The 26,416-nt window shown below is 41.7% G+C and overlaps 1 pseudogene; it reads right to left on the reverse strand.

Annotated features, from left to right (window-relative positions):
• LOC106577901 (IgGFc-binding protein-like) overlaps positions 1–25,985 on the reverse strand; it is a 117,019-nt pseudogene extending 91,034 nt beyond the window's left edge.
• Between the last annotated feature and the right edge of the window lie 431 nt (positions 25,986–26,416).

Consider the following 26,416-nt stretch of genomic DNA (forward strand, 5'->3'; position numbering starts at 1 on the left):
AAAGTGTGATTTCCCAGTAAGGTTATTTTTAAATCTGGCAAGTTGATTGCGTTCAAGAGATGTAAATCTATAATTCTTTAATTGACAATATAATATTTTACCAATGTTTTCTAATTTTAATTATTTAATTTGTGGTGCTGACTTGAATGCCGGTTATTGGAGGGAAACGATTTCCTGAACATCAACGCCACAGTAAAACGCTGTTTTTGGATATAAATATGAACTTGATAGAACTAAAAATGCATGCATTGTCTAACACAATGTCCTAGGAGTGTCATCTGTTGGAGATTGTAAAAGGTTAGTGCATAATTTTAGCTGATTTATGGTTTTGGTGACGCCTGTCTTTGAATTGGCACAACATTACACACAACTCTTGTAAATGTAGTCCTAACATACTCTAAATTTATGCTTTCGCCGTAAAACCTTTTGAAATCGTAAAACGTGGTTAGATTAAGGAGATGTTTATCTTTCAAAGGGTGTAAAATAGTTGTATGTTTGAAAAATTTGAATTTTGACATTTATTTGGATTCAAATTTGCCGCTCTTGAAATGCACCTGCTGTTGATGGAGTGCACCACGGGTGGGACGCTTGCGTCCCACCTAGCCCATAGAGGTTAATGGTATATCATGTCGGGGTCACCAAAACTGTAGTAGAGAAACCAAGCTGCATAAGCAGTTTTGACTCACTCCTTGATGACCTTGATGTCCATGTAGTGGTTTCCGTCATATCGTACGGTCACACCAAAGTCCATGGCTACAGTGTAGTGTTTACCAGACTTCAAAACAGACACGCCTGTAGCTGGGGTCAGTGGGATGTTCACATTGATACCATTCAACTAGGAGGAGAAGAGGACACAGACATGTGTTAGTGAGGGGCATTTCTTTTTTCATGTTTTTTAGCTTCCTCTTTATAAGCTGTTCTGTGTTTTGTATGAATTTTATGCATTTAATGCTGCTCAGGAAATTCCCTTCGGTGACAATAAAGATTTATTGAATACAATGACAAACTGTTCTTGACTGTGTACGTTACTTTATATTGAATGCGTACATGCAGGGCTCTGCATTTTATCAGTATTTCTTTCCATTGTTACGTTTTTAAACATTTTCAAATGTCTTCCTCATCTCTTCTTCTCTCTACCCCCAACCCTATCCCTCCATCAATCCCTCTCTCTCTCACCTGCACGGTGCCTCCCTTCAAGATGGAGATCTTCACCCCACGCACGTACACATGCACAGCCTTCAGGTAGGAGATGGTTGGTTTGTTGAAGCGGTTCTCGTTGTCAGCATGCACCTCGTAGTGAGGCACTGACGTGTGGTTACAGGGCTCTGACATCAGGTAGCTGCAGTTCCCCATGAAGTTGTACTTCTTCTTGTCGAAGGTGGTGTAGTGAGGGTCACCAGATGCGATACAGGTAGAGGTGTCTGGGGGGGAATAGTGATTATAAAGTTGGGAGTGAGATTAGTAATTGGCTGATGGAAATAATACGGACTCAGTGTTCACATAGTTGGGTTATTGTTTTCACCAAATGATGCCTGACAAAATGTAAATAGTGTTTTCCAAGCTGCACATAATACATGTATACTGTAAACAAGGCTGTCTGTTTGCATAGCTAGGAATCAAACTCTAGGAACGATCCACTTTACTGTAGGTTGGATGTTCCCATGGGTTTCACGATGGAACTCCTTACCAATATAATTGATTTGAAAAGCCTTTCATCTTTATATAAGTGATGATAACTGAGCTAATACAAGTTATGACAACTGAGCTAATACAATAACTGAGCTAATACAACTTATGCTATCTGTTGAAAGAGAAGTTAAGATATCTCAGCTAATATAAGTGGTGATAACTTAGCAAACACAATTCATGATAACTGAGCCAATACAAGTAAAGATAAGGGAGCTAATACAAGTTATGATAACTGAGCTAATACAAGATCTGATAAATTAGCTAATACAAGTTATGATAACTGAGCTAAGACAACTTATGATCACGGAGCTAATACAAGTTATGATAACTGGGGCTGCAGGTAGCCTAGTGGTTAGATCGTTGGGCCAGTAACCGAAAGGTTGCTAGATTGAATCCCCGAGCTGACAAGGTAAAAGTCTGTTGTTCTTTCCCTGAACAAGGCAGTTAACCCGCCGTCATTGTAAATAAAAATTTGTTCTTAAAAACCTCTTAAGTATTGACCCCTTTTTTTCAATTTTCGCCTAAAATGATATACCCAAATCTAACTGCCTGTAACTCAGGCACTAAAGCAAGGATATGCATATTCTTGGTACCATTTGAAAGGAAATACTTTGTAGTTTGTGGAAATGTGAAAGGAATGTAGGACAAGATAACACATTAGATCAGGTAAAAGATAATACAAAGAAAAAACCAACCGTTTTTTTCAAAACTGTGCACTCTCCTCAAACAATAGCATGGTATTCTTTCACTGTAATAGACACTGTAAATTGGACAGTGCAGTTAGATTAACCTGTTATGGCTAGGGGGCAGTATTTTCACGGCTGGATAAAAAACGTACCCGATTTAATCTGGTTACCACTCCTACCCAGTAACTAGAATATGCATATACTTATTACATATGGATAGAAAACACCCTAAAGTTTCTAAAACTGTTTGAATGGTGTCTGTGAGTATAACAGAACTCATTTGGCAGGCCAAAATCTGATAAGGTTTCATTCAGGAAGTGGCCTGTCTGACAAGGTGTCGTTCTTCTTGTCTCTGTTTATTGAAGAGTGAGGATCTTATCTGTCCCGTGACACTTCCTACGGCTGCCATAGGGTCTCAGAAGGCGGTAAAAAGCTGAATCGTGGCTTTGCAGGCTCTGGCTGAAAAAAAGTAGCGCGTTTGGGTAGTGGCTGGTTACAGTACTGTGAGACTCAGGCTCGTGCCCGCGTCGACCGAAAGCTTTGTTTACTTTCCTCTGTTTAGCTAAATGGACATTCCCGGTCGGAATATTATCGCTTTTTTACGAGAAAAATGGCATAAAAATTGATTTTAAACAGCGGTTGACATGCTTCGAAGTACTTTAATGGAATATTTAGATTTTTTTGGTCACGAATTGCGCCATGCGCACGACCCTTATTTACCCTTTCAGATAGTGTCTGGAACGCACTAACAAAACGCCGCAATTTGGATATAACGATGGATTATTTTGGACCAAACCAACATTTGTTATTGAAGTAGCAGTCCTGGGAGTGCATTCTGACGAAGACAACAAAAGGTAATCAAACTTTTATAATAGTAAATCTGATTTTGGTGAAGGCTAAACCTGCCGGGTGTCTAAATAGCTAGCCCGTGATGCCTGGGCTATGTACTTAGAATATTGCAAAATGTGCTTTCACCAAAAAGCTATTTTAAAATCGGACATATCGAGTGCATAGAGGAGTTCTGTATCTATAATTCTTAAAATAATTGTTATGCTTTTTGTGAACGTTTATCGTGAGTAATTTAGTAAAATGTTAGCAAATTCCTCCCGAAGTTTGCTAGTTCTGAACGTCACATGCTAATGTAAAAAGCTGTTTTTTGATATAAATATGAACTTGATTGAAGAAAACATGCATGTATTGTATAACAATGTCCTAGGTGTGTCATCTGATGAAGATCATCAAAGGTTAGTGCTGCATTTAGCTGTCTTCTGGGTTTTTGTGACATTATATGCTAGCTTGAAAAATGGGTGTCTGATTATTTCTGGCTTGGTACTCTGCTGACATAATCTAATGTTTTGCTTTCGCTGTAAAGCCTTTTTGAAATCAGACAGTGTGGTTAGATAAAGGAGAGTCTTGTCTTTAAAATGCTGTGAAATAGTCATATGTTTGAAAAATGGAAGTTTTTGTATTTTTGAGGAATTTGTCATTCGCGCCACACCTATCATTGGATATTGGAGCAGGTGTTCCGCTAGCGGAACGTCTAGATGTAAGAGGTTAACAAGAATTTAAGCTTTCTGCCAATGTCAGATATGTCTATGTCCTGGGAAATGTTCTTGCTACTTACAACCTCATGCTTATCGCATTAGCCTACGTTTGCTTGGTGGGGACCAACCAATCCTGAAGAAGTTTTAACTGACTTGCCTAGTTAAATAAAGGTAAAATAAAAACTCAGCTAATTCAAGTTCTTATAACTTAGCTATTACAAGTTATGATAACTGAGCTATTACAAGTTATGATAACTGAGCTATTACAAGTTGTGATAACTGAACTATTACAAGTTTGTTAACTTTGGTAACTCAGCTAATATGATAACTTTGCTAATACAAGTTATGATAACTTTGCTAATACAAGTTATTATAACTCAGCTAACAGTACCTTTGGGATAGCAGGCTCCGTTGCGACACTCCTCCGTGGGAGAGCAGGAGTTGTCCACACAGTCCAGGATGTAGTTTCCAGCACAACGACAAAGCTTGGAGCAGCCGTCACCAAAGATGATCTCTCCTGGCTAAAAGGACAGAGACGGGGAGAGAGGAATTATTAACATGTTGTTTGCCCATTCATTTTTTTGTAAAGTTTATTTGTGCATTCTGTGAATGTATGTGTGTGTTCCTTATGTTGTTGGTCATTTTTAAAGTATATTTGTGATGTGCTGAGAGGAGTACTATCAATATCCAAATGAGTGGACATTCTGGACAGTAAAAGTACCGTATCGTATGATATCGTATCATATTGTGTATCACATCGTATATCGTGTATCATATATCGTTTGGTATGCTGTATGGTATATCATACACAATATTGTATATCACATTCTATTGTGTCATATTCTATCACAAAGTACATTCTTAACCACAGACTAACAATCCCAGATGGTCTCGTACCTCATAGTAGTCACCTCCCTCCAGACAGCCACATGTTTCTATGGGGACACAGCGTCTGCCTTTGAACACAAAGCCTGGCTTACAGAAACACGCACTGATACAGGAGCCAGTGCAGTTGGTGGAGGGTTCCTTACAGCTGGGGATGCAGGCTGGGCCACACTCTATGTACTCAGCATTGGGAGGGCACGTCACTGTTGGGGGAGAGAGGGAGAGGAGGATGGGGGAGGCAAAGAAGAGACGGTAAGAGGGTGTGGTGAAAGGGAGACAAGGGGTTAGTATCAGGAATTATTTGGTTACCAATTAACTGATTTGTGCAAATACAGAAAGCGGTTTCTGATTCTGATCGTAAGAATGAGAACAGATGATTGTCTGTTAATTTCACCTGGTGGTTTTGTGGTAGTAGGTTTGGCAGTAGTTGGTTTAGGTGTAGTTGGTATGGGAGTAGTTGGTTTGACTGTAGTTGGGGCTGAGGGACAGAGGGAGACAGCATGAGACATAAGAGAGAAAGATATTATAGCCAAGTCTCAGATCTGTTTGTGCTGTCTGGTCAACTCATATGGTCACAGCCTGGTCACCTACCCTACCATCCAAGACCTCAGACGTCAAAACACCATTATGAGTGTGTGTGGGTGTTTGTACGGACTGTTTATGTCAGGGAACTTACTTGTAGGGTAGCAGTCCAGCTCTCCACCCTGGACCTTACACTCGTGCATTGGAGGGCAATCAGAAGGATTGCAGGTGACGAAGGGAGCGTTACAATAACATTTCAGCTTACAGTCCTCCACGTACCACTCCTCACCAGGCTGGAGGGAGGGAGGGAAGGAGGAGAGATGGATGGAGAGACAATAGTTAATCAGTGGATGGTTGCTGGTTGGTTACATACACGTCACACACACAAAGTCCATCACCCGACACACACAACACACTCACCTCGTAGTACTGTCCGTTAGTGTCTTTGCAGCCACAGGAGTTCTCTTTGACACAGTCCCCGGCGCTGAGGACGTAACCAGGGTCACACACACAGCCCTCTGAACAGGGAGCATCACACCCTGTGGAGGGTCTGGAGGCACAGGTGGGCTGGCAAGGGGCGGCACAGGGCACGTACTGACTGTTGGGGGGGCATGTCAGAGCTGGAGAGGAGGAGGGAAGAGGAGACTTTAGGAGATAAGTCTACTTTAAAACATGACTGTCTCTTAATAATGACTTTGTTGATTATATGGAACAGTACTGTTAGAGTGTATTGTTTGGTCTTTGATGTGCTAATAACAGCAGGGTCTTTGGTGAGTGAAGAAATCATTATTATTATATGAATCACTACAATTTCCATCTTCATCATCAATATCCGTCTCTTCCTTGTTATTATTACGTATAACATGTATCTGTACCAGGGTTGGGGTCCATTCCATTTCAATTCCAGTCAATTCAGGAAGCACTTTGAAATACCAATTCCAATTCTCTTTAATGCTTTTCAGTGAGGGACATTTGGAATGAGAATTTGGTTTACTTTATGAAATGACTGGAATTGAAATGGAATTGACCCCAACATTGATCTGTACTCACGGCAGAAGGTGCTGTTCCTCCAGGTTCCGATGGTGACTCCTCGGTCCTGACAGTCGTTGACGTACGACTCGATGGACTCACACAGGATGGGTTGAGCACCATCCAGCTCGCACAGGTCAAACAGACAGTCCTTGAAGAAACTCTGAAGTAGACACACATAAACATACGCTTGTCTTCGACTTGCACACAAAGCTTGTAGGTTTGGTTACTTAAAACCTGTTAGGGCTAGGGGGCAGTATTGACACGGCTGGATAAAAAAACATACCCGATTTAATCTGGTTACCACTCCTACCCAGTAACTAGAATATGCATATACTTATTACATATAGATAGAAAACACCCTAAATTTTCTAAAACTGTTTGAATGGTGTCTGTGAGTATAACAGAACTCATTTGGCAGGCAAAACCCTGAGACATTTTCTGACAGGAAGTGGATACCTGATGTGTTGTATTACCTTTAAACCTATCCCATTGAAAAACACAGGGTCTGAGGAATATTTTGGCACTTCCTATTGCTTCCACTAGATGTCACCAGCCTTTACAAAGTGTTTTGAGTCTTCTGGAGTGAGATCTGACCGAACAAGAGCCATGGAACGATGATGGCCCATTAGACACCTGGCGCGAGTTCATGTTGGGTACCCTCGTTCCAATACGTTATAAAAGAGTATGCATTCGTCCACCTTGAATATTATTCATGTTCTGGTTAAAAAAGGCCCTAATGATTTATGCTATACAACGTTTGACATGTTTGAACGAACGTAAATATATTTTTTCCCCTCGTTCATGACGAGAAGTCCGGCTGGCTTAGATCATGTGCTAACAAGACGGAGATTTTTGGACATAAATTATGAGCTTTTTTGAACAAAACTACATTCGTTATGGACCTGTGATACCTGGAAGTGACATCTGATGAAGAGAATCAAAGGTAATGGATTATTTACATAGTATTTTCGATTTTAGATCTCCCCAACATGACGTCTAGTCTGTATCGCAACGGGTATTTTTCTGGGCGCAGTGCTCAGATTATTGCAAAGTGTGATTTCCCAGTAAGGTTATTTTTAAATCTGGCAAGTTGATTGCGTTCAAGAGATGTAAATCTATAATTCTTTAAATGACAATATAATATTTTACCAATGTTTTCTAATTTTAATTATTTAATTTGTGACGCTGACTTGACTGCCGGTTATTGGAGGGAAACGATTTCCTCAACATCAATGCCATAGTAAAACGCTGTTTTTGGATATAAATATGAACTTGATAGAACTAAAAATGCATGCATTGTCTAACATAATGTCCTAGGAGTGTCATCTGATGGAGATTGTAAAAGGTTAGTGCATCATTTTAGCTGGTTTTATGGTTTTGGTGACCCTGTCTTTGAATTGACAAAACATTACACACAACCCTTGTAAATGTACTGTCCTAACATACTCTAAATGTATGCTTTCGCCGTAAAACCTTTTTGAAATCGTAAAACGTGGTTAGATTAAGGAGATGTTTATCTTTCAAAGGGTGTAAAATAGTTGTATGTTTGAAAAATTTGAATTTTGACATTTATTTGGATTCAAATTTGCCGCTCTTGAAATGCACCTGCTGTTGATGGAGTGCACCACGGGTGGGACGCTAGCGTCCCACCTAGCCCATAGAGGTTAAGTGACAAAGTTGTTTGAATTGAATTAAATGAAACGTATTTAACCTGTTTAGGATAGGGGGCAGTATTGACACGGCTGGATAAAAAACATACCCGATTTAATCTGGTTACCACTCCTACCCAGTAACTAGAATATGCATATACTTATTACATATGGATAGAAAACACCCTACATTTTCTAAAACTGTTTGAATGGTGTCTGTGAGTATAACAGAACTCAAATGGCAGGTCAAAACCTGAGAGATTCCTTTACAGGAAGTGGCCTGTCTGACCATTTCTTGAACTTGTTTTCCATCTCTATCATTTACTAAGGATCTCTGCTCTAACGTGACACTTCCCACGTCGTCCATAGGCGCTCAGAGCCCGGGAAAAAACAGAATGTCGTCTTTCCAGCCCCAGGCTGAAACACATTATCGCCTTTCTCAAGTGGCCGATCAAGGGACACTGGCTTATGCGCGTGACCCCGACCGCCCCCGCCTTTGGGATTTTTTCCTCTGTTTGCCGAAAAGGAGATTCCCTGTCGGAATATTATCGCTTTTCTACGAGAAAAATGTCGTAAAAATTGATTTTAAACAGCGGTTGACATGCTTCGAAGTACGGTAATGGAATACTTAGAATTTTATTGTCACGAATTGCGCCATGCGCGCGACACTTCTTTACTATTTCGGATAGTGTCTGGAACGCATCGAACAAAACGCCGCTATTCGGATATAACGATGGATTATTTTGGACCAAACCAACATTTGTTATTGAAGTAGCAGTCCTGGGTGTGTATTCTGACGAAGACAACAAAAGGTAATCAAACTTTTATAATAGTAAATATGATTATGGTGAGTGCTAAACTTGCCGGGTGTCTAAATAGCGAGCCCGTGATGCCTGGGCTATGTACTTAGAATATTGCAAAATGTGCTTTCACCAAAAAGCTATTTTAAAATCGGACATATCGAGTGCATAGAGGAGGTCTGTATCTATAATTCTTAAAATAATTGTTATGCTTTTTGTGAACGTTTATCGTGAGTAATTTAGTAAAATGTTAGCGAATTCCCCGGAAGTTTGCGGGGGTATGCTAGTTCTGAACGTCACATGCTAATGTAAAAAGCTGTTTTTTGATATAAATATGAACTTGATTGAACAAAACATGCATGTATTGTATAACATAATGTCCTAGGGTTGTCATCTGATGAAGATCATCAAAGGTGAGTGCTGCATTTAACTGTCTTCTGGGTTTTGGTGACATTATATGCTGGCTTGAAAAATGGGTGTCTGATTATTTCTGGCTTGGTACTCTGCTGACATAATCTAATGTTTTGCTTTCGTTGTAAAGCCTTTTTGAAATCGGACAGTGTGGTTAGATTAACGAGAGTCTTGTCTTTAAATGGCTGTAAAATAGTCATATGTTTGAGAAATTGAAGTAATAGGATTTTTAAGGTTTTGAAAATCGCGACACAGGATAGCAGTGGCTGTTACGTAGGTGGGACGAATTCGTCCCGCCTAGCCTAGAGAGGTTAAACATTTCTGCACTAAATATGTCTATACATTAACAAAATGTCTTCTTGGGGGTGAGATTTCACACATTAATCACAGTTTTGTTTAATCTTGTCATGACGTTGCCCTCTTTGGGTTTTCTATGCACCATCCCCCTACCTCTGTCTCCCACACCCAGGCTCTGTGAGAGCGGTCGTAAATTCCTAAGAGAATGTCCTGCCTCATGGCCACGGTATGGAGACAGAGTGGGTTTCATAGAAAGAACCAAGGGGTTCTTCCACTTTAAAGAATTGGAGAACCGAACGACATTTATGTTTTGGAGAAGGTATGAAAGATCGGTGAAGAATCCAGCTACGAACTGGTCCGTTAGGTACAATTTTGTGAAGCTCATGAGAGACAATACGGCCATATTACCATGGCGCTGTTTATATAATAGCCTCAGTTGTGAGACTTACATCTAATGGTTGTATAAAAATGAATGAATAAGGATAAAGCAATTGGGAACATGTTGGGATGCTTGTAAGATATTAATGTGAGAGAATTGTATTTCTGTTTAAGGTTTCACCAAGTCATCGGCACGCCCCCATGAACAGACGGGACCTGGCATCATGAGACAGCCTTTTTCTGTTATTCCGAATATAACCCCCACCCAGGGTTTCTATCACCAGACCGAGCCTCCACTCCATTACGAGTTGGCTGAAGGTTTGACCATTCCTTCCTCTTACTGAACTTTAACCATACCACGTGGTTAAACTCTTAGACTATCGATACCGACAGAATAATAACAAGTCTTTGATATTAATTACTAGTCTGCAGCTAGGAATTCGGTATCATTGAATGCGAAGACCAACGAAACATCTGTCCTATAACGACATTAACGAATGTCACTTTGAAATATACATTCTAACCAAGGGAGAGAGAGAGAGAGAGAGAGAGAGAGAGAGAGAGAGAAAGATCCCGACGACACACTGAGCGTGAATATATATATTGATTGCAATTGTTCCCGAATGAGTGAGCGTTCATGTGCAAAGAATTAGCATTTCAATTGTTATAATTATCAACTTTTATCAACCTTTTGTCTAACAAGCGCCATGCCGCTTTAGCCCACTAGGGCACATTCCTCTATCATTTCTTTGTAAAGATATCTACTGTTTGTTATGCATTTCTGTGAATTACTTAGTTAGTAAATAAATTATTTTAAGACAATTGATGTATGGATGACTCATAGTGAAGACTGGGGTCGTGCAGATAACCAACAATTTACGACGTTTGGAATGAGACTGACGAGGTAAACTAATACATCATTAATCAGAAGACTTATAGATCAGATATTATAATATCTGAAAGTTATATTAGGAAAATTATAACTTTGTAATCTGAATATTTTCCTTGGTGCCCCGACCTCCTAGTTAATTACAGTTACACGATTAATCAGTTTAATCGCTTAATAATAATTACAGAGAGTTATTTGATAAAAATGTCTTCAGTTAAATTAATGATGCCAAAGACACGACAATCTTAAAGACAAAATATGATATGACCCTATATTCTGTACATTACAGTAATTACTCACATTGGGTAAGACACTATATCCCGCACATTACGGTAGTTACTCACATTGGGGTTGACCTTGGGGTGACAGACAGCGAATGGTCCGTTCTTGTCCAGTAGCATGCCGCAGTAGCCAGAGCTCTCATACCTGTCCAGTTCATCATCAGTACAGCCTGGGATGGTGGTGTTGGGCTTCTTGTTACAACTGGAGTCAGAGACAGGGTGAATCAGTCATGTGTGTGTGTTTGTGAGTGCCTTTGTGTGTGTGCCTGCGTGTGCGTGTGTGTGTGTGTGTGTGTGTGTGTGTGTGTGTGTGTGTGTGTGTGTGTGTGTGTGTGTGTGTGTGTGTGTGTGTGTGTGTGAATAACTGGTGGCATGACTCACTTGGGATCTGTGACCCAGCTGTGTCCAAAGTCATTGGGGTTGGTGGTCAGAGAACCGTCGGGTTTCCTGAAGTCATCGTTGGAGTTTCCGTTGTAGTCTCCACACAGTCCACACAGCTTGTCCTTATAGCTAAATACAGAGGAGCAAATTTTAATGACAACGTTATAAAATAAAAATATTACAATGTGAGATGTTTCTATTTGGTTTTCATTTTTATGTTGTGTTTATATGGTTATTTTAATGGTATATCATGTCGGGGTCACCAAAACTGTAGTAGAGAAACCAAGCTGCATAAGCAGTTTTGACTCACTCCTTGATGACCTTGATGTCCATGTAGTGGTTTCCGTCATATCGTACGGTCACACCAAAGTCCATGGCTACAGTGTAGTGTTTACCAGACTTCAAAACAGACACGCCTGTAGCTGGGGTCAGTGGGATGTTCACATTGATACCATTCAACTAGGAGGAGAAGAGGACACAGACATGTGTTAGTGAGGGGCATTTCTTTTTTCATGTTTTTTAGCTTCCTCTTTATAAGCTGTTCTGTGTTTTGTATGAATTTTATGCATTTAATGCTGCTCAGGAAATTCCCTTCGGTGACAATAAAGATTTATTGAATACAATGACAAACTGTTCTTGACTGTGTATGTTACTTTATATTGAATGCGTACATGCAGGGCTCTGCATTTTATCAGTATTTCTTTCCATTGTTACGTTTTTAAACATTTTCAAATGTCTTCCTCATCTCTTCTTCTCTCTACCCCAACCCTATCCCTCCATCAATCCCTCTCTCTCTCACCTGCACGGTGCCTCCCTTCAAGATGGAGATCTTCACCCCACGCACGTACACATGCACAGCCTTCAGGTAGGAGATGGTTGGTTTGTTGAAGCGGTTCTCGTTGTCAGCATGCACCTCGTAGTGAGGCACTGACGTGTGGTTACAGGGCTCTGACATCAGGTAGCTGCAGTTCCCCATGAAGTTGTACTTCTTCTTGTCGAAGGTGGTGTAGTGAGGGTCACCAGATGCGATACAGGTAGAGGTGTCTGGGGGGGAATAGTGATTATAAAGTTGGGAGTGAGATTAGTAATTGGCTGATGGAAATAATACAGACTCAGTGTTAACATAGTTGGGTTATTGTTTTCACCAAATGATGCCTGACAAAATGTAAATAGTGTTTTCCAAGCTGCACATAATACATGTATACTGTAAACAAGGCTGTCTGTTTGCATAGCTAGGAATCAAACTCTAGGAACGATCCACTTTACTGTAGGTTGGATGTTCCCATGGGTTTCACGATGGAACTCCTTACCAATATAATTGATTTGAAAAGCCTGTCATCTTTATATAAGTGATGATAACTGAGCTAATACAAGTTATGATAGCTGAGCTAATACAAGTTATAATTACTCAGCTAATACAAGTTATGACAACTGAGCTAATACAATAACTGAGCTAATACAACTTATGCTATCTGATGAAAGAGAAGTTAAGATATCTCAGCTAATATAAGTGTTGATAACTTAGCAAACACAATTCATGATAACTGAGCCAATACAAGTAAAGATAACGGAGCTAATACAAGTTCTGATAACTGAGCTAATACAAGATCTGATAAATTAGCTATTACAAGTTATGATAACTGAGCTAAGACAAGTTATGATAACGGAGCTAATACAAGTTATGATAACTGGGGCTGCAGGTAGCCTAGTGGTTAGATCGTTGGGCCAGTAACCGAAAGGTTGCTAGATTGAATCCCCGAGCTGACAAGGTAAAAGTCTGTTGTTCTTTCCCTGAACAAGGCAGGTAACCCGCCGTCATTGTAAATAAAAATGTGTTCTTAAAAACCTCTTAAGTATTGACTCCTTTTTTTCAATTTTCGCCTAAAATGACATACCCAAATCTAACTGCCTGTAGCTCTGGCACTAAAGCAAGGATATGCATATTCTTGGTACCATTTGAAAGGAAATACTTTGTAGTTTGTGGAAATGTGAAAGGAATGTAGGACAAGATAACACATTAGATCAGGTAAAAGATAATACAAAGAAAAAACCAACCGTTTTTTTGTATTTTTTGTACCATCATGTTTGAAATGCAAGAGAAAGGCCATAATGTATTATTCCAGCCCAGCTGCGATTTAGATTTTGGCCAGTAGATGGCAGCAGTGTATGTGCAACGTTTCAGACTGATCCAAGGAACCATTGTATTTCTGTTCAAAATTTTGTATCAAGACTGCCCAAATGTGCCTATTTTCTTATTTAATAACTTTTCATGTTCAAAACAGTGCACTCTCCTCAAACAATAGCATGGTATTCTTTCACTGTAATAGACACTGTAAATTGGACAGTGCAGTTAGATTAACAAGAATTTAAGCTTTCTGCCAATGTCAGATATGTCTATGTCCTGGGAAATGTTCTTGCTACTTACAACCTCATGCTTATCGCATTAGCCTACGTTTGCTTGGTGGGGACCAACCAATCCTGAAGAAGTTTTAACTGACTTGCCTAGTTAAATAAAGGTAAAATAAAAACTCAGCTAAATCAAGTTCATATAACTTAGCTATTACAAGTTATGATAACTGAGCTATTACAAGTTATGATAACTGAGCTATTATAAGTTATGATAACTGAGCTATTACAAGTTATGATAACTGAGCTATTACAAGTTATGATAACTGAGCTATTACAAGTTGTGATAACTGAGCTATTACAAGTTATGATAACTGAGCTATTACAAGTTGTGATAACTGAGCTATTACAAGAGAAACTGAGCTAATACAAGTTTGATGACTCAGCTAATACAAGTTATGATAACTTTGCTAATACAAGTTATTATAACTCAGCTAACAGTACCTTTAGGATAGCAGGCTCCGTTGCGACACTCCTCCGTGGGAGAGCAGGAGTTGTCCACACAGTCCAGGATGTAGTTTCCAGCACAACGACAAAGCTTGGAGCAGCCGTCACCAAAGATGATCTCTCCTGGCTAAAAGGACAGAGACGGGGAGAGAGGAATTATTAACATGTTGTTTGCCCATTCATTTTTTTGTAAAGTTTATTTGTGCATTCTGTGAATGTATGTGTGTGTTCCTTATGTTGTTGGTCATTTTTAAAGTATATTTGTGATGTGCTGAGAGGAGTACTATCAATATCCAAATGAGTGGACATTCTGGACAGTAAAAGTACCGTATCGTATGATATCGTATCATATTGTGTATCACATCGTATATCGTGTATCATATATCGTTTGGTATGCTGTATGGTATATCATACACAATATTGTATATCACATTCTATTGTGTCATATTCTATCACAAAGTACATTCTTAACCACAGACTAACAATCCCAGATGGTCTCGTACCTCATAGTAGTCACCTCCCTCCAGACAGCCACATGTTTCTATGGGGACACAGCGTCTGCCTTTGAACACAAAGCCTGGCTTACAGAAACACGCACTGATACAGGAGCCAGTGCAGTTGGTGGAGGGTTCCTTACAGCTGGGGATGCAGGCTGGGCCACACTCTATGTACTCAGCATTGGGAGGGCACGTCACTGTTGGGGGAGAGAGGGAGAGGAGGGGGTGGTAAAGGTATGGGGTGGGGTGGGGTGGAATGGAGTCAAAGGTTAACAACAGAGCTCATTTGTGACGGTTTCTGATTCTGACCGTGAGAATGATACAGGTGATTGGCTGTTAATCTCACCTGGTGGTTTTGTGGTTGGTGGTTTTGGTGTAGAAGGCTTGGGGGTTGAGGGTTTGGGAGTAGTTGTTCCTGGTGCTGATGTAGTTGGTCCCGGTGTTGGAGGTTTTGGTGTAGTTGGTGGAGGAGCTGAAATAACCAATGAAAACAATTGAGACACAAAATAATACTTTCAGAAGACCAAATAAACTCCAGAGGCTAGCAGTTTTCAAAGATCAGAAGGCATGATTGTCTATATTCACACAAGATATTGATCATCTCAGATCATAGATGATTCATTACCTGTGCAGGCTGTGATGCATACAGCGTCTATAGCGATGTCTGTCTCAGGGGTCTCACCGTAGAAGCCAACGATCACAAACTGAAACACAAACACCCTCCATCAAATCAACATTCAAACAAAAGGAAAACAGGTTTACCAGATAAATACACATTTGTGCTCGATAAAGAAGGGTTGAATATGAGAGCACAAGGCAATTTCTTTGTTTATATCAAATTCGTAACACATCACTTTTCAGCCTGTTTACCTGCATGTTATCTGAGCCAAGGTAGCGTATCTCTGCAGGCTTCCAACCCTGGCCCTGGTTCCCTGTCAAGGAGAAGATGGGGGAACCAAGGCTTCCTCCTGGAGGGGGAGAGCGAGATAGAGATATAGAGAGAGTAGAGGCAGAGAGTGGGTAATCAAAGGTAAGTGAAGCGGCAAGATATTGGTTATCTTACCACAGGTCACATCTATCTTATAGGTAAGTGGAGCTGCAAGACATCAGTTATCTTACCGCTGGTCACTGCATAGACATTGAGCTTCATGGTGGTGGCAGTGCCGTACATGTAGTAATGGAAGGTGAGGTCCAGACAGCCAGAGGAGGTGGTGGTGGATGGGCTCCACAGCTCTACTTTCTCTCCAGGGACACGAGACAACGAGTCCATCAGCAGATATTGGCCGACTACGGAGAGAAGAGACCACATGAAAACAAGACAATATGAGAAAGTACATGAGTGACCTTTAATATGAGCTGTTGGGTGTCACAATTTATTTTCTCCCAGTAAATAAAATATGATTTAGACAGCAGCACAGTGTTCAAACGAAGACCTACAGCCTGGTTTGGAGAAGTCATCGTCAGGACCAGATCCTTCTGTGTCAGTTGGACCATTCCATTGCTCCCAACCAAACAAGTCAGGATTTGATGGTTTACGTGCCTCCCAGCTGCACAGATCATCAGTGGTGTCGAAGTCACAACCAGTCAGACAGGCTGTGGAAATACATGGGATTGATCAGTACAGGTGTATGATATAGTCAAACTGGAAAGGGAAAGAGAGAAAGGGGGGGGGTGAGAGAGGAAGAGAGAGAGAGAGAGAGGGGTGGGGGGTGATGAGAACGAGAGTAAAGAGCTACATACCTGGACAAGCTCCCTCACTAATGACAATGTTGTCCAGGGCTGAGTCACAAGAAGCAGACAATCCACGCTGTGCCTCAAACACAATCTGTGGACAGAGATAAACACATATAATATGGAGAATGTGTAGTCACCCAAGTCACTGTCATTGACCAATAATTGTCCAATTATATGCCAGGTAGAGAGACAAAACCAGCTAAGCAAGGGCCACAACATCCACGCTGTGCCTCAAACACAATCTGTGGACAGAGATAAACACATATAATATGGAGAATGTGTAGTCACCCAAGTCACTGTCATTGACCAATAATTGTCCAATTATATGCCAGGTAGAGAGACAAAACCAGCTAAGCAAGGGCCACAACATATAAAAAACTTGAGTGGCCCATCCCTGGTGTCATTGGCTCCTTGTCTTTCTGTTTTTCTCTCTCTCACATTCCCTGAGCTGTGATTGTTTTACAACTACCAGTGTCTCGTTAAAGCCTTTGCTGTGGAGGACAAGAGAGATGAAAAGTGATGTAAAGAAATACCAGAGGACTGTAAAACGGACAGAGACACAAGACAGATGAAAAGCGCTGTAAAGAAATACCAGAGGACTGTAAAACGGACAGAGACACAAGAGAGATGAAAAGCGCTGTAAAGAAATACCAGAGGACTGTAAAACGGACAGAGACACAAGAGAGATGAAAAGCGCTGTAAAGAAATACCAGAGGACTGTAAAACGGACAGAGACACAAGAGAGATGAAAAGCGCTGTAAAGAAATACCAGAGGACTGTAAAACGGACAGAGACACAAGAGAGATGAAAAGCGCTGTAAAGAAATACCAAAGGACTGTAAAACGGACAGAGACACAAGAGAGATGAAAAGCGCTGTAAAGAAATACCAGAGGACTGTAAAACGGACTCAGACACAAGAGAGATGAAAAGCGCTGTAAAGAAATACCAGAGGACTGTAAAACGGACACAGACACTTGTGACCCGACTGATCACTCTTTCACTGAAATCAGACACATACAGCACTCAAACATGTGAGTGTCTATCCTGAATCTAATTCAAACACACACACTCACATTTAGGGTCTGTCCTGCTGGTTTGGCCACAGTGACAGCAGCTCCAAGCCAGGAGGGGCTCTGGATCCCAGTCTTCTCCCAGACTTTGTCCTCCGAGGTGGGCCTCTTGGCCAGCACGTGCAGGTGGTTCTGGTTGTCTGAGCCGTACATGTAGTAGTGGAACTGGACACAAATCTGGGTGGAGGTGGAGGAGAGGGCCGGGCTGAGAAGACGAGCATTCTGCCCGTTGGCCACATTGTCACACTCATGGTAGATGTAGAAACCATCTGGAGAAATAAAGAAAGAAAAGGAGAGAGAGAGGGTGAGAGAGAGAGAGAGAGTGAGTGAGTGAGTGAGTGAGTGAGAGAGAGAGAGAGAGAGAGAGAGAGAGAGAGAGAGAGAGAGAGAGAGAGAGAGAGAGAAAAAGAGAGAAAGAGAGAGAGTGAGAGAGAGCGAGTGAGTGAGAGAGAGAGAAAGAGAGAGAGGGATTGATGACTTAGATCGGTGTGGAGATAACAAAGAACCATTGAAGCAATATTTTCTGTGACGTAAGAGTCATATTCTAAATGTTGGATATGACTGTGAGTTTTGAGGTGCAAGATACTGCTATAAAAACTCCAGATCCCTCATGGTAGGAGTTGTCTAAAGCAGAAAGAAGACTGGACCCCCAAAAGCCACCACAACCTATTTACCTACATGGGTGAAGAGAACATTCACTAATATACACAAGTGGGTGTCCCTAAGAGGACAGGCTACTCACTGCCGTCAGGGTAGTCCCCGGGGGGGCCTGTTCCTGGTGTAGGAGTGGGGCCTCGGTGTCTTGTCCAATCACTGTTGTCGTTGCCGTCCTGCTGGAACTGACAATAGGGTGCACTTTCCTGGTTAAAGTCACAGGAGGTCAGAACGGCTGTAGGAAAGAGATGGGTGGAGAGAGAAGGATGGAGAGAGGGACAGAGAGAGAGGGATGGAGAGAGGGATGAGAGAGGGATGGAGAGAGAGGGATGGAGAGAGAGATGGAGAGAGGGATGGAGAGAGAGATGGAGAGAGGGATGAGAGAGGGATGGAGAGAGGGATGGAGAGAGATAGAGAGAGAGGGATGGATGGATGGATGGAGAGAGAGGGATGGAGAGAGGGATGAGAGAGATTGAGAGAGGGATGGAGAGAGGGATGGAGAGAGAGATGAAGAGAGGGGATGGAGAGAGGGATGAGAGAGAGATGGAGAGAGAGGGATGGAGAGAGAGATGGAGAGAGGGATTGTAATGAAAATGTTATGATTAAAGGTTTGACTAAATGATTTCACCCTGAAAATGTATAACCGAGTGATTATAAGATGAAGGTACTAATGTGTGTGTGTAGGAAAAGTTTAAGCTTAAGGATTTAGCAATGTAAGCAAGACAGGGGAACTGTTAACCGACAGCATACAACTTGTGACCACTGTGAAACTAATAACAGGAAGAAGGTCTCCCCACCCAGGGAGGGGAGAAACCTTTAGGCTTACAGTAGATTATGTAACATGGGGCAGGATATGATAAGCAATGTATGTGATGGAGAAGACTTGTAAATAAGCATTGACCGTGTTAAAGAAGAGGAGGGGGCATCTGTAAGGGGTATGACATATGATATGACCAAATGTTAGGTATAAAAGGCTGTGTACATTGTATGATATTCAGAGCTCTCGTGAATAAACTTGGTTGACTATTGTAGGCTGGGCCTCCATCTGTGTCATTTAACCAGAACCTTACAAACTCTGGGATGCAGACTGAGTAGTTTAATTGAAGTTCAGTTTATGAACATTGGGAACAAAATTCTCATAACAATTTGGTCCTTCGAGCCGGATTTCAATACCTGTCCCTGTCGTCCAAAGGTGACACGCCGAAAACCGTGCACGGGCGGGTCTTTGACCCGTAAATTAAAGACCTGACCCCTGACATTGGGGTTCCATAACAGGCCGGCATATATCTAAGGTCGACAGAGACGGTGACGGAATCCAACCAACATTGCTTTTCCCAGCCTACAAGACGAAGGTCAGTAAATCTTTATTCACGAATTTGGGGGAATAATTTAAGGTATCTTGGATTTGATGTTCTAAATACTTGGAATTTATCAATAATAAGAGCTTAGCTATTCTAAACAGATTCACTAAGGTGTTTTTACTTTGTGTATTAACAAAATCGATAAGGGAGCAGGTCCGCAAAGACCTGAGGTACATGTGCACTACCATAAATTAAACTAGCTTAATAATTGAGGTCAGTGTTTTCTTTGTGAATTGGCCGAGAGGTTATTAAGAAGGGACATAAAATAGGTGCTGTGAGATAGGACGGTGATTTTGTGCAAATAGGATAACTTAAAGGGTTAATTAACGAGTGGTAAATTAGCCATAGATCCGAGTCAAGAGACATACCTAAATAAAATCCTAAATTGAGGAGAGGAGAGGATATAAAATAGGTTTTGTGAGATAGGACGGTAATTCTATGCGAACAAGATAACTAAAATGGTCAATTAACAAGAGTGAATTAACCATAGATCCGATTCAAAAGACAACACTGAAATAAAGTCCAAAAAGGAGGAGAGGCGAGAGCATTAAATTAAACGGAACAAGGTAAACTAATTGTAGATCCAAATTAACAGAGTGGAATTAAATAAAACAAGGTAAGATAATCATAGATCCAAATTAGTAGTCGTAATAGAACAAAACCAGGTTAAAATGGGAAGTAAAGGGTCTAAGGGGCGTGGAGAACTCACAGGCGATGAGAGATATATGGAGCTAAAAGATAAACGGAATGTAGATTATGGGCCAAAATGGAGGAAGAAATATGGGTTTGAGGGTCGCCTGGACGTAGATAACCTGGAGTCTATGATTAAACGGATGCATAAGGAATGTGGGAGAGATGAGAACAAGCAGAAAAAAAAAGGTTTGAACACAGCTAGGGTCTGGCTTTCAGAAGCCAGAAAGAGGGTGGAAGGAGAGTAGAAAAAGGAAGTCATAGAGAGTCAAGAAACACTACCCTCCGCTCCTCCAGCCGAAAGAATAAGCCAATCGGGTGGGGGTGGGGGTCAAAACCTATACCCATCGCTGGTAAACCAAGCGTGGAGGGGAAATCCCGATGATGAGGTGGTGGTGGTTCAGAGGAGGGTGCAGTCGCCGCCCCGGGTTGAACCTCCCCCAGCTTATGATCGAGGCGTGGGTGGTGAAGAGGTAGAGAGAGAGAGAATGAGAGAAATAGAAAAATAGAGAGGGAGAAAGAACAGGAACTGATTGTTGCAGCATCGAGGAAAGTAGAGTTGGAAAGGGCATGGGCCGAGGCTCAAACAGTAAAAGATAGAGAAATGTTGTGGAAGGGAAAGTATCAAGCACATTCTCCAAGGCAGAACCGATCAGGACTACTCAGGAGAACATCAGACACAGGAGAAAGGAATAGACTAAAACCAAGGAGGGAGTTTCAGTATTATAGTGGGGAAGAAGACAGTGGGGAGAGAGAAGAGCAGTATCCCCTGATAGAACTACCCAATCCCCAAGCTGGGGTGGGGGATAACGAACCTACTGTTCGGGTCTACAGGCCCTGGACACAGAGAGATATAGAGAAAGCAGTGGAAGGGATTCCCCACCCAAAGACAGGAATGGCTGGATTTGAGAGAGATTTGAACGGGCTAGCGTCCAGTTATAGATTAAACACAGGGGAGATAGAGAGAGCAGTCAGAACCATTGTAGGTAAGGATTGGTTCGCCGTGCGCGGGGCGTGGGTGCCCACGGGGCAGGACGGGAACGTCATTCAGTGGACCGAGGGGCCAGGGGATCCTTTTAGAGCTAAAATCACGGAATTATGCGCTAATCTGACGGTACATTATCACCGACATGCTGATTTCTCCAAGATAACTGAATGCAGACAGGGAGATAGTGAGACGGTCAGCCAGTACCTAGAACGGTTAAAGGATGTATTTAACGCCAACAGTGGCACACCAGAACCTCCCCACGGGGGAGACCAAAACACCCCTTATCATCAGCAATTAAAGATAGCCTTTTTGACAGGGATGCATCCTGGAGTAAGTAAGGAGGTGAGGAAAAATTTGGTAGGATGGGGATTAGCTACCCTGGCGGAGGTAAAAAGATATGCTGTCCACCATGAACAGCATGCACAGACAGAAAGGAGGAAGAAAGAGAACAGGAAAGATGCATTTCTAATGGCAGTTTTAGAAGACAAGGTCACGGGAGGAAGAGAGAGAGAGAGGACAGGACTAGACCAGACGAAAAAGGAATGTCAAAGGGGGGAACTAGAAAATGTTACAATTGTCAGAAAGATGGACATTTTGCTAGAGAGTGTAAGGCCCCATGTGAGCATTGTGGTAGGACGGGACATAATCACCACGATTGTAAACAAAAACCAAAGGGTAAGGTTATCTAGAGAGAGGAGGGGCGCTCCGTCAGGGTCGTCCAACGATAGAGTTCACCTTGATAGCATTGGAGTTCCAAGGGGGGTGCCTGATGAGTTTAAAGCTAGGAATCAGATATGGGCTGGATTGGAATCAAGTCTTTTTTGGTGGTCGACTCTCAATAAAAATGTAGATTGGATAAATTACATTTATTATAACCAGCAGCGTTTCATCAACTATACCAGAGATGGGTTGGCGCCCCCCCTTGGGTTGTGCCGTGGCGGAGATCTTTTTGGGCTATACACGGCCTTGTCTTAGGACGGTAAGTTGGTGGTTGGAGACATCCCTCTAGTGGTGTGGGGGCTGTGCTTTGGCAAAGTGGGTCCTTAGCTTAGTGATGAGCTTTGTGGGCACAATGGTGTTGAACGCTGAGCTGTAGTTAATGAAGAGCATTCTCACATAGGTGTTCCTTTTGTCCAGGTGGGAAAGGGCAGTGTGGATTGCGATTGAGATTGCGTCATCTGTGGATCTGTTGGGGAGGTATGCAAATTGGAGTGGGTCTAGGGTGTCAGGGAGGATGCTGTTGTTGTGAGCCTTGACCAGCCTTTCAAAGCACTACATGGCTACCGACGTGAGTGCCACGGGGCAGTAATCATTTAGGCAGGTTACATTCGCTTTCTTGGGCACAGGGACTATGGTGGTCTGCTTGAAACATGTAGGTATTACAGACTTGGCCAGGGAGAGGTTGAAAATGTCAGTGAAGACACTTGACAGTTGGTCCGCGCATGCTTTGAGTACATGTCCTGGTAATCCGTCTGGCCCAGCGGCTTGGTGAATGTTGACCTGTTTAAAGGTTTTGTTCACATCGGCTACCGAGAGCGTTATCACACAGTCATCCAGAACAGCTGGTGCTCTCATGCATGCTTCAGTGTTACTTGCCTCGAAGCGAGCATAAAAGGCATTTAGCTCATCTGGTAGGCTCGCGTCACTGGGCAGCTCGTGTCTGGGTTTCCCTTTGTAGTCCGTAATAGTTTTCAAGCCCTGCCACATCCGACAAGCGTCAGAGCCGGTGTAGTAGGATTCAATCTTAATCCTGTATTGACGCTTTGCTTGTTTGATGGTTCGTCTGAGGGCATAGCGGGATTTCTTATAAGCCTTGAAAGCGGCAGCTCTAGCCTTTAGCTCGATGCGGATGTGGCCTGTAATCCATGGCTTCTGGTTGGGATATGTACGTGCAGTCACTGTGGGGACGACGTCATCGATGCACTTATTGATGAAGCCGATGACTAAGGTGGTGTATTTCTCAATGCCGTTGGATGAATCCCGGAACATATTCCAGTCTGTGCTAGCAAAAGAGTTCTGTAGTGTAGCATCCGCGTCATCTGACCACTTCCATATTGAGTGGTACTTCCTGCTTTAGTTTTTGCTTGTAAGCAGGAATCAGGAGGATAGAATTATGGTCAGATTTGCCAAATGGAGGGTGGGGGAGAGCTTTGTATGCATCTCTGTGTGTGGAGTAAAGGTGCTCTAGGATCTTTTCCCCCCTGGTTGCATGTGACATGCTGTTGATGTAATAAGGCAAATATCATGGAGCAATTGGCTGATCAAGTCATCATAGGTAAATGGCACTGTATCAAATGTGTTGTCATGTGTTGTCCTCCTCACGGCTACCATACTGCCAAGGTGACATTGCGCAAACACGTTGGCAAAAGACAGCTGACTACCATATCAACAGTAATTCATTTGGAATCTGTTGATTACCTCTTGCCATATCAACAATAATGCATTTGGAATCTGTTGATTACCTCTTGGCATATCAACAGTAATTCATTTGGAATCTGTTGATTACATCTTGCCATATCAACAATAATGCATTTGGAATCTGTTGATTATCTCTTGCCATATCAACAGTAATTCATTTGGAATCTGTTGATTACATCTTGCCATATCAACAGTAATGCATTTGGAATCTGTTGATTACCTCTTGGCATATCAACAGTAATTCATTTGGAATCTGTTGATTATCTCTTCCCATATCAACAGTAATGCATTTGGAATCTGTTGATTATGGAACACCCAGGCCCTAAACCAATTGCTTTATTTTTTTTATTTAACCTGGCAAGTCAGTTAAGAACAAATTCTTATTTACAATGATGGCCTACCCCGGCCAAACCCGGACGACAGTGGGCCAATTGTGCGCCGCCCTATGGGACTCCCAATCACGGCCAGGATGTGATTCAGCCTGGATTGGAACCAGGGACTGTACTGTCACCTCTTGCACTGAGATGCAGTGCCTTAGAGAGCTGCCCCACTTTATGGCCCCCTCCTGCATTGTTTTGTACCATAACTGTGAGAAAGTGTCTGTGTGTGTGTGTGTGTTTTTGTGTGTCTGTGTGTGTATGTGTGTGCGCGCGCGGGCACGTCTGGCAGTGTGTAAGCAGGTTGTGTAGCGATAAGCGTCTTTGTGTTGTACAATATAGGGGAGGAGATGGAAGAAGACCATCATGTTCCCAGGTACATTGTGATGACTGGATCATGTGACTGAACACACCTGCCTGTTGTATCTATCAGACGCTGTACAGTAGACCCACAGAGTCGGGTTGCATGATTAGTATTCAATTAGCCTAACACTAAAACACCTGATTCAACTAATCACTTAATCATCAGTTGAATCACTTGTGGTAGAGCTGGGCTGCCCATCATATTTGAATTAAGCGTTCTGCTAATATTAACAACAAGGCAAAAGATGAAAAACCAAATTGTGTTTTGATATGGCAAACTTACCAGCATCTCTCGCTGATCTTGCATAGCTGTGTAAAAGAAAGTAATGAATGGATGAGAACAGACGTATAGAAAAAAAAGAGGTAGATTAAATGCGGTTTCCTGTTTGTATAAAATATACTGTCTGGGATCTATCCATATGCTATGTGAAGAATAGGAATTCTTATAGAATCCAAAATATCAGCAGAGATTTAAGAAGTAAATTAAATTAAATGAATTATAGACGGTTTAGCTGACAACATCAAAATAGCAGCAGAGATTTGTTTTCTATACCGTACAAGTGGATGACGTATCATTTCATTTGATTAATTAATTATAGCTGACAATGTCACAAAAAACGCTGCACCCGATTCAATAGGGAAGAAGTCCATGTGTTGCTGTGATTCTGGATGGTCAGATAGCTAGCAACAATGACACGATGCTGCCATGTGGGGAATCGTAGGTGGGTCGTTTCAGCCAGTTTTATTTTGGTCTTGATACCATGTCTTGTTTTGAGCTGCATTGACTGATGTCATGTCTCTGCTAATATGGAAAAAATTATAATTTGGCTAGCTTGGTAGCTAACCAACAATTGTTCATGAAGTTGTTTTACAATCATTCGGAACAATTACTTGAGAGGATACCATTTCAGAGCCACATCTGTTTAAACCCGCTCCATCAGAAGAAGATTACAATCACACATTCCTGATAGCTCCAAATGTGAGTCCATTAACACTGTCTTTACAATAGCGTGTGTCAAGTACGGCAAATGCAACAAAACCAATTATTCTGTAAAACTTGATTGGTAAAATACTCTAAACACCTTACAATATCTGATACCTGTAATTCATACTTTGCAGTACATGATACAATTATAATCAAACATTTCAAATTGACTAAACTCATTTGATTACTCAACCAATCAAGTCCAATGAATTCAATAAGACGATCACAGATCTTGAATAAAATTGCAGCTCAATATTAATATCTCAGTCTCTGTAACTCACCCTTCTTCTGTGGTGGCCATGGCACTGTACCCACATATCCACAGCAGGACACAAATACTTTTTAATTTGCCCATGGCTAACTTCAGAGTTAGCGGGCTAACCATTCAGTTAGCAGGGAATGAGGACAATGAGAGGGATCAGGGTACTTTTATAGGTGGGATGAAAGTGTAGAACAAGATAGGAGGAGGGAGGAAAAGAAGGGTGAAGGGAGTGGGGTGTATTATAAATGCTATTACCCTATCACTAGCCTACGTCTCAAGATGTGTATGATGTTGCGTTGCACATTGCAAAACCACCAACTCACTGTGTGAATGAGTAACAGTGAGTGATATGGCATGGGTGTGTTCAGTTAGTGAGTTTTTGTCTGACGCCAGTGTACAGTTAGAATGGGTGGAGATACTTCGTAAAGTACTGCATCTGTTCTAAAATGCGTTGCATAACAGTTTTAAGGCCTAAGTTTAATTGGGACAAAACCACACCAGCATTGGTAGTGGTGGAAAAAATACTCTACTGTCATACTTGAGTAAAAGTAAAGATACCTTAATAGAAAATGACTCTATGACTCTGAGTAAAAGTGAAAAATCACCCAGTAAAATACTACTTGAGTAAAAGTCTAAAAGTATCTGATTTTAAATATACTTAAGTACAGTGGTGGAAAAAGTACTCAATGTCATACTTGAGTAAAAGTAAATGCTATACAT

The sequence above is a fragment of the Salmo salar genome, chromosome ssa18 (assembly GCF_905237065.1).
Source record: "Salmo salar chromosome ssa18, Ssal_v3.1, whole genome shotgun sequence".
NCBI classification, from domain to species: Eukaryota; Metazoa; Chordata; class Actinopteri; order Salmoniformes; family Salmonidae; genus Salmo; species Salmo salar.